The sequence below is a fragment of the Plectropomus leopardus genome, chromosome 1, assembly GCF_008729295.1.
Source record: "Plectropomus leopardus isolate mb chromosome 1, YSFRI_Pleo_2.0, whole genome shotgun sequence".
Lineage (NCBI taxonomy): Eukaryota > Metazoa > Chordata > Actinopteri > Perciformes > Serranidae > Plectropomus > Plectropomus leopardus.
In genome coordinates this window covers 8,846,308-8,860,414 of record NC_056463.1, presented here as the reverse complement: position 1 = coordinate 8,860,414, position 14,107 = coordinate 8,846,308, and positions in this window count along the sequence as shown.

Here is a 14,107-nt window from a genome sequence, read left to right as displayed (position 1 = left end):
ACCATGATATTGATAAATATCATTAATTCAATCACCGAGATGGGAACAATGTTTTGTTCACCGAGATGTTTATGCATTTCCACAAGCAAAATTATTCTTACAGCGAGATTTTCATTAATATGTTACATCATGTTGATATGTTGTTCTTCTGTCTTCCAATATTCCTCTGTTAGAAAAACAAGGAAATCCCTGGTGATTTTTTTTCTCAGGCATTGTGTGAAAATGACTGTGGGAGGACAATGTTATGTGGAGCTTTATTTTCAGTGTGAAATATTAGGCTGTGATTATATACAGCGTGCCTACGAACTGTACATTAGTTACTCTTTAAACTGTTCCTCGTGAAACTGCAGGGACAAGAAACCAAAGCCCTTTTTCAGTTTTCTTAGAGATTAGGTTCTTCAATTAAAAAATCTTTTGATTACTATTGTTAATGAAGTTGTATTTTTATATTATCATTAACATTGTTTGTTTACTCATCAAAAACTGACAAAAAAAACCCCAAAACCCGAAAACAATAAAAAGTTACAGAAAAATTAACTGAAAATTGGCAAAAAAACAACATAAAAACAAAAAACAAAAAAAGAACCCCCAAATACAAGAACAACCTGACAGTAAAAAGCTAAAACACATGAGAAATGAAAAATATGCTAAAAATATATCACTTTTATTATTCTGAAAGATAATGAAGAAGGATATTTTTTCCCATTTTTTGTGATAATTTTTCATCTCACTCTCTCATTTTTTCACATTAATTTCCAGGTTGTTTTCACATCACCTTTTACCAATTTCATGCCATTTGCTTGTTGCCTTTTCCCATGTTTTTGAAGAGAATAAAACATTTTTGCTCAGGTTTCAAATGTTTAAATACTTGTGAAAGACTTCTAAAAGTCTTAAAATGATGTCCATCCAGGTTTCAAAAGGTTTATTGTGACAGGAAAGACAAGCAGTTAAGTGTAGTTAATTCGATTTTTTGCTGTGTATTTGTGACATTACACTGTAAATTTAGCCTGACAGTATGTCTAGAACCATTTAACCGTTTAAACTCTACATTATATTAAGAGCTGCAAGGGTAATGGGACTTACACCAGACTGAAATGTACAGGAAATGTAGCTTCACAGCTCAATTCTCCACTCAACATGCACACTGCATGTAAATCCCCCTTGTGCAGAGTAATATTCTGCACTATCACTGTTGAAAGGAAGACGTACTGCTAGTAAAAGTGCAGACCCAAGAATTTGAATTTGGGATTAAATAGAAGCAGTTCAGAGGAGATAATTTCCCCTTGTCAGTCCCCCCACTGCAGAATGCATAACGAGGAAGAAAATGTGTGTGTGAGTCTCTTTTGGAGAAAACTCAACAAGAGTTCGTCAATTGACAGAATATTTCCGAGCTTAATCACATTCCTGGTTGACAAGCAGCGACAGCGTTCTCCATCAAACCCCATTTGCTGAGAAAAAAAGAGGAATTTAATGGAAATTAATCAGTTTCTTTTTTATTTTTCAAAGTCCCACTCAAAGGCTGATTAAACACATCACAACAGGAAAGATTTTTGGGTATTTTTTGTAGCTCAAACTCTCAAAGTCTGTGCTTACCTCTGAGTTCAAAATGTGAACTCACTGAAGCTATTTAAAAAGAACTTCAAACACCAGTCCTACTTTTAATACCTGCCAGAAATCATTCCAGAGCGGCAGCGGCAGAAAATAGGGATTAGCGGGCTTAATGCTCTGTCTTAAAAATCAAATTCCCTCCTTAAAAATGCTGCACGAACTGGAGTCAGGATGAACTTTTCTCGAAAAATGACTGTCAGCAGAGGATTGGCAAAATAGTGTAAAATAGAAAAAAATCTTTGAAAAAGCTATAAAAGTATAATAAAATGTTGCAGCCAAAATTGAATGTAATGTGTGTGTGCAGTTTCCCTTGCAGCCAGAGGGATAGCTGGGAGGATCTCTGAGGTCATAGTCCTCTCTCTGGGTCTTTGTAGCAGGTGCCAACTCCAAACTGACTGACGGAGTGAGATAAGGTGCTCAAAATCCCTACCATTCATTTGATCTATAGCTATTGGTATTCTAAGTCCGTTTCTCATTTTAACTTTGGAAAAGGAGAAAAGGTGCGCCACTTTAATGTGGTGCTCACCATATCTGACATCAACCTCAGGCACACGAAAGAGAAATGAACTGAGTGACAGCGCTGCGGACAGAGATAGAGCGAGGGAGGGGGGGGGTCTCGCTGTAGATGGAGACATTTAAAATAAACGTCTCTCTTTTACAGCTTTATCACTGTGACAACATCTAACCATTTCTTTTCCAAAGCCTTGGAACGTCAGTGGGTGATTTGTGTGCTGTATGCTCAGGATTTGTTTGCCACATCACATTTTGCAGCAGACTAAGCTTTGCTGAGTGTGATATAATTTGCACTAATGAAGAGTGGTTTCACCATCTCATAAAATACGGAAAAACCCACAGAGACCGTTCAGATTGATAACAGTTTGTTAGTACGATTGCTAATTTACATTCTTAGTCCTTGATAGCTGTGTTGCTAATGGAAGATGAAGGAGAGCAAAGGGAAATAATCATATGCTTATTTTCACACAAGCCACCAAGGGACATAAATGATACAGCCCTGATGCAATTGGCTTTAGAAATTAATTCCCTGCAAAACTGTCTTGTTTTATATTATTTCTAAGTGGTGCATTGAAACAGATTCATCAACAGCAAGTTAAAAAAGTGGGATTAAGGGAGTTAGTTAGTGTTGGAAAAGTGTGTTTGACAGAGAACAGACCCTTAAGTTAGACTGAGAAAGATGTAAAACAGTATCTGTGACTATTGTTAGTTATTGTGTCACGAACAAACACATGTCCAGCCCACATGGACTTATGGACAGCCCGCGCTGACACATGGACACTAAAAAATACTGTTGCAGCAGTAAAATATTTATCAGACAAGAATATAAATTCATAGATATAACATTTTACTGCCTGGTTTATTATTTTTTTCCTCATTTTTATAATTGTCTTTCCCGAAGAACCCATCATAAAAACAATTAGGGCTGCCTCTGAAATTCAAATCATCAGTGGACTTCTTCAAGTCAAGCAGTATTTTTTTTTTTTTTTTTGCTAATCACTGTGCGGTGCAGCGTACTTCTGGGGATGTTTTGGTCCCCAGATTTTGCTGGGGAGTGAGCGCTCCTAATTTTCACACTACTCTTTGGTTTGATACCTTGTGTTTGGAACAAAATGTTGCACATTTGCGATGTGTTGTTTACTATATATTTAATGCCTCTTTTACACTGTGCACTTGCTGATCCCTGTTTTTATATGAAAAAAAAAACCCAACAACAACAACAACAACAAATTGTCAAATATTCGTTTTGAGTCAATCCAGAGCTGTCCATGCAAAATGTCCCAGTTTAAGACCTTTACATTGAGATGCTTTTCAAAAATCTTATCAAGTCTGCTCCAAAATCAAATCATATCACATTTTAACGCCTGCCTCTACGTTTAACTTTATGCTTAAATGTAACCTATTTTGACATAATGTGAGAGAAAAAGAAGGACAATTCTTTATGGATCTTTGAACGCACCCCATGCAGGGAAAAATAAGCTTCAGCTGAACAATATTTCTACATTCCTGCAGGTCAGCAAAAGCAACTCATTAGTTTGCATGTAACAACAGCACTTTGGCACTTGATGCTCTCCCTGAAAGGCACTGACTGAGTCACAGATGCTCAGATTAAGATTCCTCCCAGAGATGAGTCCGTCTGCCCGACTTTTGATTGATCTGAGCGTCCAGAGTGCGCCGTGAACTCAGCTTCTTTTGTCTTTCACTTTATCGGCTCTCTCAAGGTCATAAAAGATTCATGTGCTGTGGCTTCCAGTGTTTTTTAATTTACTTTTAAGTAGAGCATTGCAGGGAGAGACACCAAGAGAGGAACAGTGGTGTGTTGGTTTTATAAATATTTTCTCAGCCCCTGAAGAAAGTTCTGCTTAAACAGAGAACAAAGTGAAAGGAGGCTGACTGAGGAGTGAGGAAAACAAGCTCTTTAAACCAAAGTATCCAAAAAGCAGTCAATTGTTGTTGTTGTTTTTTTGTATTTTTAAAAAGTAAATCTACTCCCACACCCACACTCTACTTTAAATTAATACAAACAAACTCTCTGGTCGTGAAGCTGACTCCTCAGCATCTCCAGTGCAGCTAACTATACCACAGATACAGAGATTATGAATTAGAGATTTAAAAGGTATCATAGTATTTTTCAAATTGGACCCTATTTTACCATGATTTTGTATATGAGTGAGCAACAATTTCTAAAACTGGTCCAGTATTAAGCGAAAGCGCGGCAGCTGGCGGTCACAAAACAGGCCTCAATGTAACCACTTGGGGTATTTGTGCATCATCAGTTTAAGTCGCTAAGTGCTTGTTTTGCCACTGACAGGCTTAAATTGTTATTATAAGTGCCTGACAACATTATAAAAAGGATACCTGCAGATAGTTGTTAAACTTATTAAAAAGTAAGATCCTTTTTGTTTAATTATAAACAGCCCTGAAATCAACATCGCTAAACCCACCAGACTGATTTAAATTATGAATAAATCATTTTAGCAAGTATGGAGCCAGCATATTTTCACATCTAAACTGGTGAATTAAGGGTTTATTTCAACCAAACCAGAGTTGGTGGTTGTTGGAACAGAAAGACAAACCAAGATGGTTTTATAAATTTTATTTGTTTCTGCTAACGTTGAATTTAGCGTATTTCACGATGATCAAATTAGTGTTTATTCAAATAGAGTTTGGTGGGTTGGGCATTAGTGAATTCAGAGCTGTTTCTGGTTAAATAAAAAGGAACTTTCTCTTGAACAAAATGTCTGTCTATGTTGGGATCATTTCCATAACTTTTAATTTGAGCCTGTCTGTGGCAAAAACAATCTTTTTTCTTTTTTCTTTTTCGGGACATACATTGATGGTGCGAACATGCCCAGAGTGGTTACATTGCAGCCCATTTTGTGGCTGCAAACCGCAGCAGTGTCTCTCAATACTGCACCATTTTTGAAAAAAATGTTCCCACTAGTCACCTAGATACAGAAATGTGTGAAAATACTAAAGTTAACTTTAATCATGCCTTTAAATCTGAAATGAAATGTGATGTCCTATTTCGTGAAAATTATTATAAATACTGATTAACTGGTGTAACAGCTCAGCTCATTTGATATTACAGTCATTTATATCAAAGCAAAATTCCACAACGCAAATGTGACAAAGCCGTCAACCCATCGAATATCAGTATGATTGCTTACTTTAGTTAAAACACATGACAACTCCCTCCCAAAACAACTATTGTTATGTATTACTTTAAGACTTCTTTGGCAATTACCATGAAACTGCTCATTTTTAAAGAGGTTATAGAAGTGCTGAAGCAGGCAGCTCCTCCTGACAGCCGAATGAAAGCTCAGCTTTTTCAGTTGCTATCCATCACTGAGCTAAAGTGTGCTTTGACAAATTTGAGTCTGTGCACTTTTCACTGGATGCATATGTTGAATCATCCACAGTTTCACCGAAAGGCAACCTGTGGTGACTGTTTTTTCAAGAACTAATCTGGAGTCAAGTGTCATTTTACTACCACAACTACATTAAAATATATTAATTTGAGAAACAGATAAACAAGTGGAGGCCCCTGCAAATTAAAACTGCCGCAGTTCTGCTGATAATCTCATGGTGATACTTTGGTAATTGCGGTAGGTGGTGCAGCTGGTCATTAGGGGGATAACTGCGGCCCATGGGTCATTGTCACCAGTCCCCTCCTTCCCACACACACCAGTCGATTCACAACAGAGACCTGGACGATTAACTGCATTTTCATGGCATACAGAGTCAAAGACACACGTGACCACCTGAATCAGTCATGTATTTGCATATAGCTTTTTCCTCTAAGGCTTTTCATTTGCAAGAGAAGCAGAATGGCAGCTGTTCAAGGATGAGCTGTTTGTCTCCTGTTTAAAGGGGAACTCAACCAATTTTAAAAGTCTGTAGCTTTTGGGGAGTTGCTACTATGACAAAAAAAGTAGTTTAAAGCCTCTGGGAACCCAAATCACCAAAAACTTTCTTAATATGTAATTTAGGATCTTTCATGCATAAAAAAGCATCAAAAATATCAGACATTAGCCTCAATCCAAATTTAAAATTTTGTTATTTTAGTTTTTCAGTTTTCTGAAGCTGGGTTGATTTTGGCGTGGATATCCCCAATCAATATCACATAACATCGATAAAGCCAATCAAAAGTCAGGTGTCAGTTGATACTAATTAAACGTGCCAAATTAAAATCCCTCAACACTTCGTTCAGTGGGGTGTGTTCGGACACACTCACTCTGTGTGCTGGGGCTAAACTAAGATAATCTGCAGCCTGCTCTATAGACATATTTAATGGACAAAACAAGAATGTTACTGACTTTGAGTCATTGTCTGCTATTTGTTTGTTCAGGGCCACACAATAAAACCAGTTGATTAGTTTGTGGTTGCATTTTTTTCTGAAAGAGGTACCAATTTTCCAGCAGTGAGAAAACAGTCACATATTTCTCTACAAACGGCTGCCTGTGTCTGTTCCTGCTACAGGCAAGATGTTTAAAGTCAGCAAGAGGTAAGGAGAAGTCACATACAATGTGGGAGACTATAGTGTTGGCAAACTCCAGCTGTCAGGTTACAGCTCTGCAGACACTGAGGAGAAATTATTAAAGAATTTAAATAGAAATGGTTTCGGGACAGAATAAGCTTTTCAGACAGCTGACAATGAAATCTGCTGTTCGTATATTGTGTTCATCTTCGGTGCATTGTCATTTTCTCGTGACTCAAATAGAATCAATTACAATTGTTTACTGTTAGATTCTTGAAAATGGGATTTTTAAAAAAAGATTATGATTGCCACAGAGAACAAGTTTGGAGGACCGTGAAACAGCTTGATGATAACAAATCACTGGCTGCTAAAAAGAAAGAAACATTTACTGTAGTGTCTCCCCATGAAAAGGTCTGAAAGGGGCATAAAATAATAAATCAAGACAGACAACAACTTTGCTCTGTGAATATTGAGCTGTTAAGTTTTGACCAATATGCACTTTTCTTTCCTCATAAACTGCCTTTCCTCGTAAAACTAACTGAGCAGACCATTTTTCTACAGGAGGAGAATAGGAATGGATGAGCACAAATGCAAAAAGGGAGAGCAGCTTTATGAAGCTTCTTATGGGATAATGGAAATTATGCAAATGAGGCCCAGACGTTAAAAACATTAACACAGGGAGAAGTTGTGAAAATTACAAAAGTTCCTGATAAAAGATAAATTATGGTTTCATTTATCTCCACAGCTTTCACTGCAGTGATTTTTTTTTTTTTTCAGGAGTAGCTCAGCTGAAACTTTTCTCTCTCAGGAGACCGAGGACATGGTGCTTCTCTCTGAGAGGAACAAGTGGTTGCCTTCATGAATGCCAATCATGTTACTGTGGCTGCGGCTGCTGTAGGAGGACACTGACAAAGAAACAGTAAGTTAGTGAAGGCCATTACAGCGGAGACAGCCATGCTGGTATTATATGACATTTATGTTTGGGAAGATGTATTTTGTAGATCACCTAATTTGATTAATTAGTTAATTGAGATGGTTTACATAATATAGTTAATCAATGGGAAATATGTTTATAATCTGTATTTTAGTCTTATTTTAGAGAGGGAACTACATAACATGGTGCACCTTACTAATAGTGTTAGTAATTAACGTCGGTGAAGTGACGCTACTGTTGAAGCTGACACTAAAGTGGACCAAGCTAAACAAAAGAAGCTGTCACTGTGCTATGACTTTACCCAAAAGTACTTTAAATTCAGTAATAATCAAGTTTAAGGGAATACTTCACTTCACAAAGGTAACTTTAGATATCTGTGCCAAATTTCATGGCAATCCATGTGATTGTTGTTGAGAAATTTTACCAAAAAGTAAAAATGTAAAACTCATAACTGCACTAAAGAAAAGGTCAGAGGATCACCACAATCAACAGACTCCAGCTTTCTTTCTGTATGAAATCTCATGGCAAATTATTATGATTATAAATAATCCTTGAGATATTTCCAACACATTCTCATCTCAGGTCATCATATATTGCAGCTTTGCAGTGGACTTTCATGTCTACATATTATGCTCTAAGTGTCCTTCTGCGTCTGCTACTGACATTATGGGATGGCTCTACCATGATGTTAACAAATGCACATGGTGGGAAGACGCTGCACGTGGTTATTTTTAGGCAACACAAGCAAATGGCAAATATCACTGGGACGTCAACTAAAGCACATGCTGGCACAGATGGTACGCTGAAGGAAAAAAACATTACATTCACAGTGTCATCTGAGGTTTGTTCAATCCATCCACTGTCCCTCCTGCCCGCCCTATAGGCATCCTCGCACTCCTTATATTACATCGTTACTGGTGACTTATTAACCTGCCGCGTATCATGCAGATGCCACAGATTCTATCCGGTAGCTTTCTCAACTGACTGTCTGTGTATTATACTGACACTGCAGGTGCCGTCCAAACATCCACTGGTGTATGATAACACCGCAGAGGGCTTAGGCCACGTTCTCAGCTGACGCCATCCAGTGGCATATCACGCAGATGCAAAAAGTGGATTTTGGCATCGGGATTGTTCACTGAAAGCACTGCTTTCGCATGCCTCCACAGTGAACAAAGAATACGGAGAAAATATTTTATATATTGGAGTCATTATAGGGTCCATGTTTAATAACAGCAGAACATCTGTTTAAAAACTCTCACACAACTCACGCAGTGTAATTCAAGTCTTATTTTTCCAGTACTATTGTTAGTACTTCCTAAAACACATACATTTATGCTAAAACCTTTATATATAAAACACTTATAAATATGCATACGACTATATATATGGTATACGACTATAGAAATTAGACTTGGATCATACTACAGAAGTTGCATAAGTCAATAAACTGAAGTTCATATAGTTTCGCTGTTGTTAAATGCAGACCCTGTTTACTTCAATTAATGTTCACATGTGAGTAAAACAGTTTTTGAGTACCACGTTCAACGACTTCAGAATGACAACAGGCTGCCTGGAGGTGGATTGACTGATCAACTGGCATTGCCGTGCACAGAGCCACGGCGATAGCCTGCCTGAAAACATTACAGCAGCTACAAAGTCTGCAGAAACCACTTGTTCTATGAAATTATGCCTCATGTGCTGTAATTGAGCCTCTTTGCCTAATTCCAGCATACTGCACAGATTATCAGATCTGTGTCAAATACTCCTCCACCTCATTATAAACATGAGGACGCTGCTACAGATTAGCACTGGGCAAATATGTAATTATGCATCATCCACCGTGTTGAAATATGATTAGGCACAAGCAGGGATGTTCTGTGTGAATGTGTGTGTGTGTGAGAGATACTGTACATATAGACAGATAGAGATGGGTGCAGAGTGTCAGTGTGACTGTATCTATGATTGTATGAGCACAGCAACACTGAAAGAATCTCAGCAAGGTGAATAAAACTAACAGAGAGACAAGAGATGTATTTGAAAAGAATGAAGAAGAGCATGTTGTGTTTTCAGTGTTTAAGAGGAGCAAGTGAATGTTTCAATGTTCTTTCCATGATTAATACTTCAAACGTTCTCGTATGTCTCAGCTACAGTAAACCAAGCAGCGGCAGGGCTGAAATCTTCCTTTGTTATTTGAACTAGATCTCACATTGATAATCAAAAGAAATCTCATTCCACAGCAGATGAAACACAAGCAGCGACTCCAAAAATCGAGATCAATCTGAGCTTTTTAAAGAAGCCTTAATATTATTTTTCATGTGGTGTATTTTAAAATTGCATTCCAGTGGAGGGAAAGAAAGCGAGCAGGTGACGGGAAGGGGGAAGCTGAAGAGCAGCGAGTCTGCACGGTAACGTCTGACTGCTGTAGTTGAGCAGAATGGAGAGGCCTCATTAAATTTTAATTGCAGCGCGATGCTGAGTGCATTGCCATCTACATCAAGACGCATGTGACCTTCTTCTTTCTCTTTTTACTTTGACCAAATGTGAGTGTGTACAGTCTCATCTCTCCTCTTGTCAGCTAAGCAGCCTTGTGATTAAATAAAAGGACGTCAGAGAGAAAACGGACTCTAGTAATTTTCTTCATTTACATTTTTAAATGATAAACAGAAAAGCATTCAAAGCTGTTCAGTATCCCACAAGAATAGTCTGCCTTTATGAATATGGGCATCTTTTGCTCCATAGAGGAAGCTGCTGCACATGCCTTAGACACGAGAAATTCTGCATATGGCATTGCAGTAAGCATAGATGGATTACGAGACTATGGACTCTTGGGCACTGATGTGGAAAAGACCCCCTGGCAGGGCAGGTACTCTGACTTTCAGCCAACAGCACAATAACCAACTTCACTTAGAGATAAAAAAAAACAAATTCTTAGTCTCACAAAGCCAGACCTACTGTATCTAAACACTGGAGAAAAGTCTGGTAAACCCATCACCATGAAGCATTGGTAAAAAAACACGTTCTTGGTTTTTTGCATTTCTTTAAATCAGTAGTTCTCAACTTTTTAGTGTCCAAAACAGCTAAAATGCCAATTTGCCTGTTATCAGACCATTAAATAGCCAATATCACTTAGCATTAGGGATATGGTTTAGTGGCTGCCCGCCACACCTACTATTAAGCCAGAAAGCCAGATCCTTTTTTTTTTTTCTTAAACTGATAAGTACCTATATTATAGTGCTGTTTGCACTATCCCTTTGCTGCTTCTATGTTGCAAATTTACCCGCTGACGGACAAGTATCTTACCTTATGTTATCAAGCAATAAAAGGAAACTTTCTGTCTGAAAGTGTCATTTTCTAAACCTATGTATGTCGTTTTTGGCCACCACTCAATGGGTTGATTAGGGTCATTTAATGGGCTGGTAACATCCTGATTTGGTGCCATTGGTCTCACATCTGAGTTGAATTTAACAATGAAAATAAACTCCAGTCTCCTTTTTTTTTCTGGGGACCTCCTGGAACTCCCTTGTGGACCCTTGAGGATCCTCAGACCCCTGGTTGAGAACCACTACTTTTAATAAACCACAGCCAGGCCCTGAGCACTTGGGCCCCTGAGCCTGGGCCCGGTAGGCCTGTTCCAACCATGACAGTAAGTTATGAAAACAAACAAATACATAACAAGTCTGCTTTAGATGTGGGGAAAAAAAGTATGACTAGATTAATACGTGAAACACTCCAGCCCAAATCCTCACGAGAGGGTCTGATTCTTTTTTATTGTCCAATAAGTGTTTCAATATAAACAATTCCCCACTTAAAGTCAAGTGTATATACACAATAAACCCCATGAGGCTACAACAATACAAATCACACTCCAGCATCAAGAATAAAAACCTGAGTCACAGCGCTCTTCACAGGTTGATGTGAGAGGAAGGAGTCAGCAGGAAGCAGCCTCTTCAGTATGCATGCTGCAGGAGATTAGTGTGTGTTTATCGTCTTCCTGTCCTGGATGGGTGTTGCATTACAAGGTATTGTCTCCAAACTGCCAGAATCAATTAATATGAATAATGAATGCAGACTGACGGTGCTGGTTGTGTGAGTGCTCATTTTGTTCCACCTCCCTTTGTTCTTGTGCACACAGGGCGGTTTAATTTTGCAGGAGGTACAAGAAGCCAATTCTTTCATGGATAAAAGTAAAATATTCTTTGGGCACCACATGTGATCCACAAGCCTCACACAATGAACTTGTGCACTCCAATAGCTAAATATGAACTCCCCTGTCTCTTAAAAAGGAAATTGAGGGCGATCTCATCTCACATATGGACTGACACCACTGAGTGAAATCAAGAGGCATCAAGGGCATTACTCACCCTACTGAGATCACTTTACACACTTCAGCAACCACAGCTGGAGGAGTCACACATATTAGCCAGGTCAACAGGCACTAACCAGTAGTCACCGAGCACCAGCAGGCTCTTGGCTCTCTACAGCTTGCTTCAGCATGCTGATTTCCTGCTCAGTGTTCAGTAAAACCACAACTATAAACATGCTTATGCAAGCTATTTTTAGCAAGTAAGTTTTAAGTAATTACAGTAAATTCCACTACTTTAAAACAGCAAGTGGTAGAAAAACTGCATTCAAAGATGCCAGAGACTTTCAGACTTTATCACTTCATGTAATGGATGAAGAATAAGACATCAGATAAAGAGTGCAGAGATTTTACAGCTTTGTGAGGCTCCACTAATTGTTACTTTTAGCATATTCACATGGTCAGAATGACAATGCTAACATGCTGATGTTTAGCAGGTATAATGTTTACAATATAAACCATCTTGGCTTAGTGTGCTAGCCAGTGGCAGTTCTGGCAAACTGGTGCCTTGGAAAGCCTCCCCAAGGTCCAGGCTGCAGTTGAGGTAATTGTGAACGGATTTTACTTGTCTTATCAACTTCAAACGTAGAAATTTAAAGCAGGCTGCACACTAGGTGATATTTTAAAAAATCTTGTGCACATAAAATAATTATCTTGTGTGCACAAGATAAACAAAGATTGTGATATGAGACTTTAGGGGCTCCTTACTTATTGTTCCTATATGAACACTGCGTGTATCTCCCTGTCTGTGTGCATGGCGATGGTGCAGCTCTTTACAAAGGAAACCGAGCTAACATGCTTGCTTTGCACTCTTCCTTGCGTGTTGCTATGGCGATCATCCAAGCAACATGGAAGCATCAATTTTGCATGTGTCACACTCTCCTGAGGAAGGGGAAGAGGTTATAAAGAATTCATTGCAATTGATATTAGTAGCCAGAGTTCTTGTATTGGTTCTGTTGTAAATAATTGACGGTCAATGTGTCGACCTTTGACCCCGTGAAGGCTGATCTGAATAAAATACTATGTCCAGTTACGTTTTTTTTTTGTTGTTGTTGTTGCATTTCAAGAATTTTTGCCTTTTGTTACTGATTGATTATGAGCAAAAACTCACGGATTAAACTAATTACTGTATTAAATTGAGCTGTCATATCGGACGTCTTAATAATTCTAATAGGTGTATTTTGTAACTGGAATTCATATACAAACTTAAAAACTCCTATAAAATGCTTTGAAATCTCAAATGCTATTATTCATATCAAATGTCTCTACATTTTTACAACAGAAAGACAGAAGATATGCAACAAATAACCAAGACGCAGATATTTCTGGCCATTAACTAAAATGGTTGCTATGCAGTGCCAGACCAAGCAGATTCAGCACCCTGGGCACGTTTCCTTTACCATACCAATCAATGCTCTTGCATGAGGGTCTCCAATGTTGTTTGGGCCAAGGACCCCTTGGCTGAAAGAGAGAGGGAGCAGGGACCCCTGTTACAAATACTGTAGTGTATACATTTGCACTGCATACGCAGGCAGATGGAAGTTGTCAATCCTAAGGTCATGACAGCCTCGGGCTTCAGTCCTGACCTGTATTTGCTTTTCAGGTAGTTAATGACAAATACAAGTTGTTGCAAAAGGCAAAGTATGTTGGATTTGTGTCAAAAGAGTTCTCAATGGGCTGAAAAAATTACAAATCGAAATGACCCATGTGAGTTGAAGCCCAAACCCAGCCAATACACGATTATCACATCAGATACTGAACCCAAGCTTGACACCCCAACAAGTTGAGTTTGAGAACTCTAGTGTTTCTTTGACATATTTTTATTTTATAAAAGACAAAAATGTTTTAAAAAATGATCAAACAATAATTCTGCACCCACTTGCAGTAACTCTGAGAACCCAGGTTCTAGCTAAGTGATACGCAATTTAGGGACATGCTAAATTTCCAAAAACGCTCTAAAATATGAGACAGATCCTAAAATTCTAAAAAAGTACAAAAATCCTAACAACATCCTAAAATCCTAATAACATCCTAAAATCCTAAAAACGTCCTAAGATCCTAGAAATGTCCTAAAATCCTAGAAATGTCCTAATATCTGAGAGATGTCCTAAAATCTTGGAACTAAAAACATATGTGGCTGCTGTGAGTATCCTGTTCCAGCATGTCCTGACTCACTGATAAACACATCAACACCCTGAGGGCCTGTGTT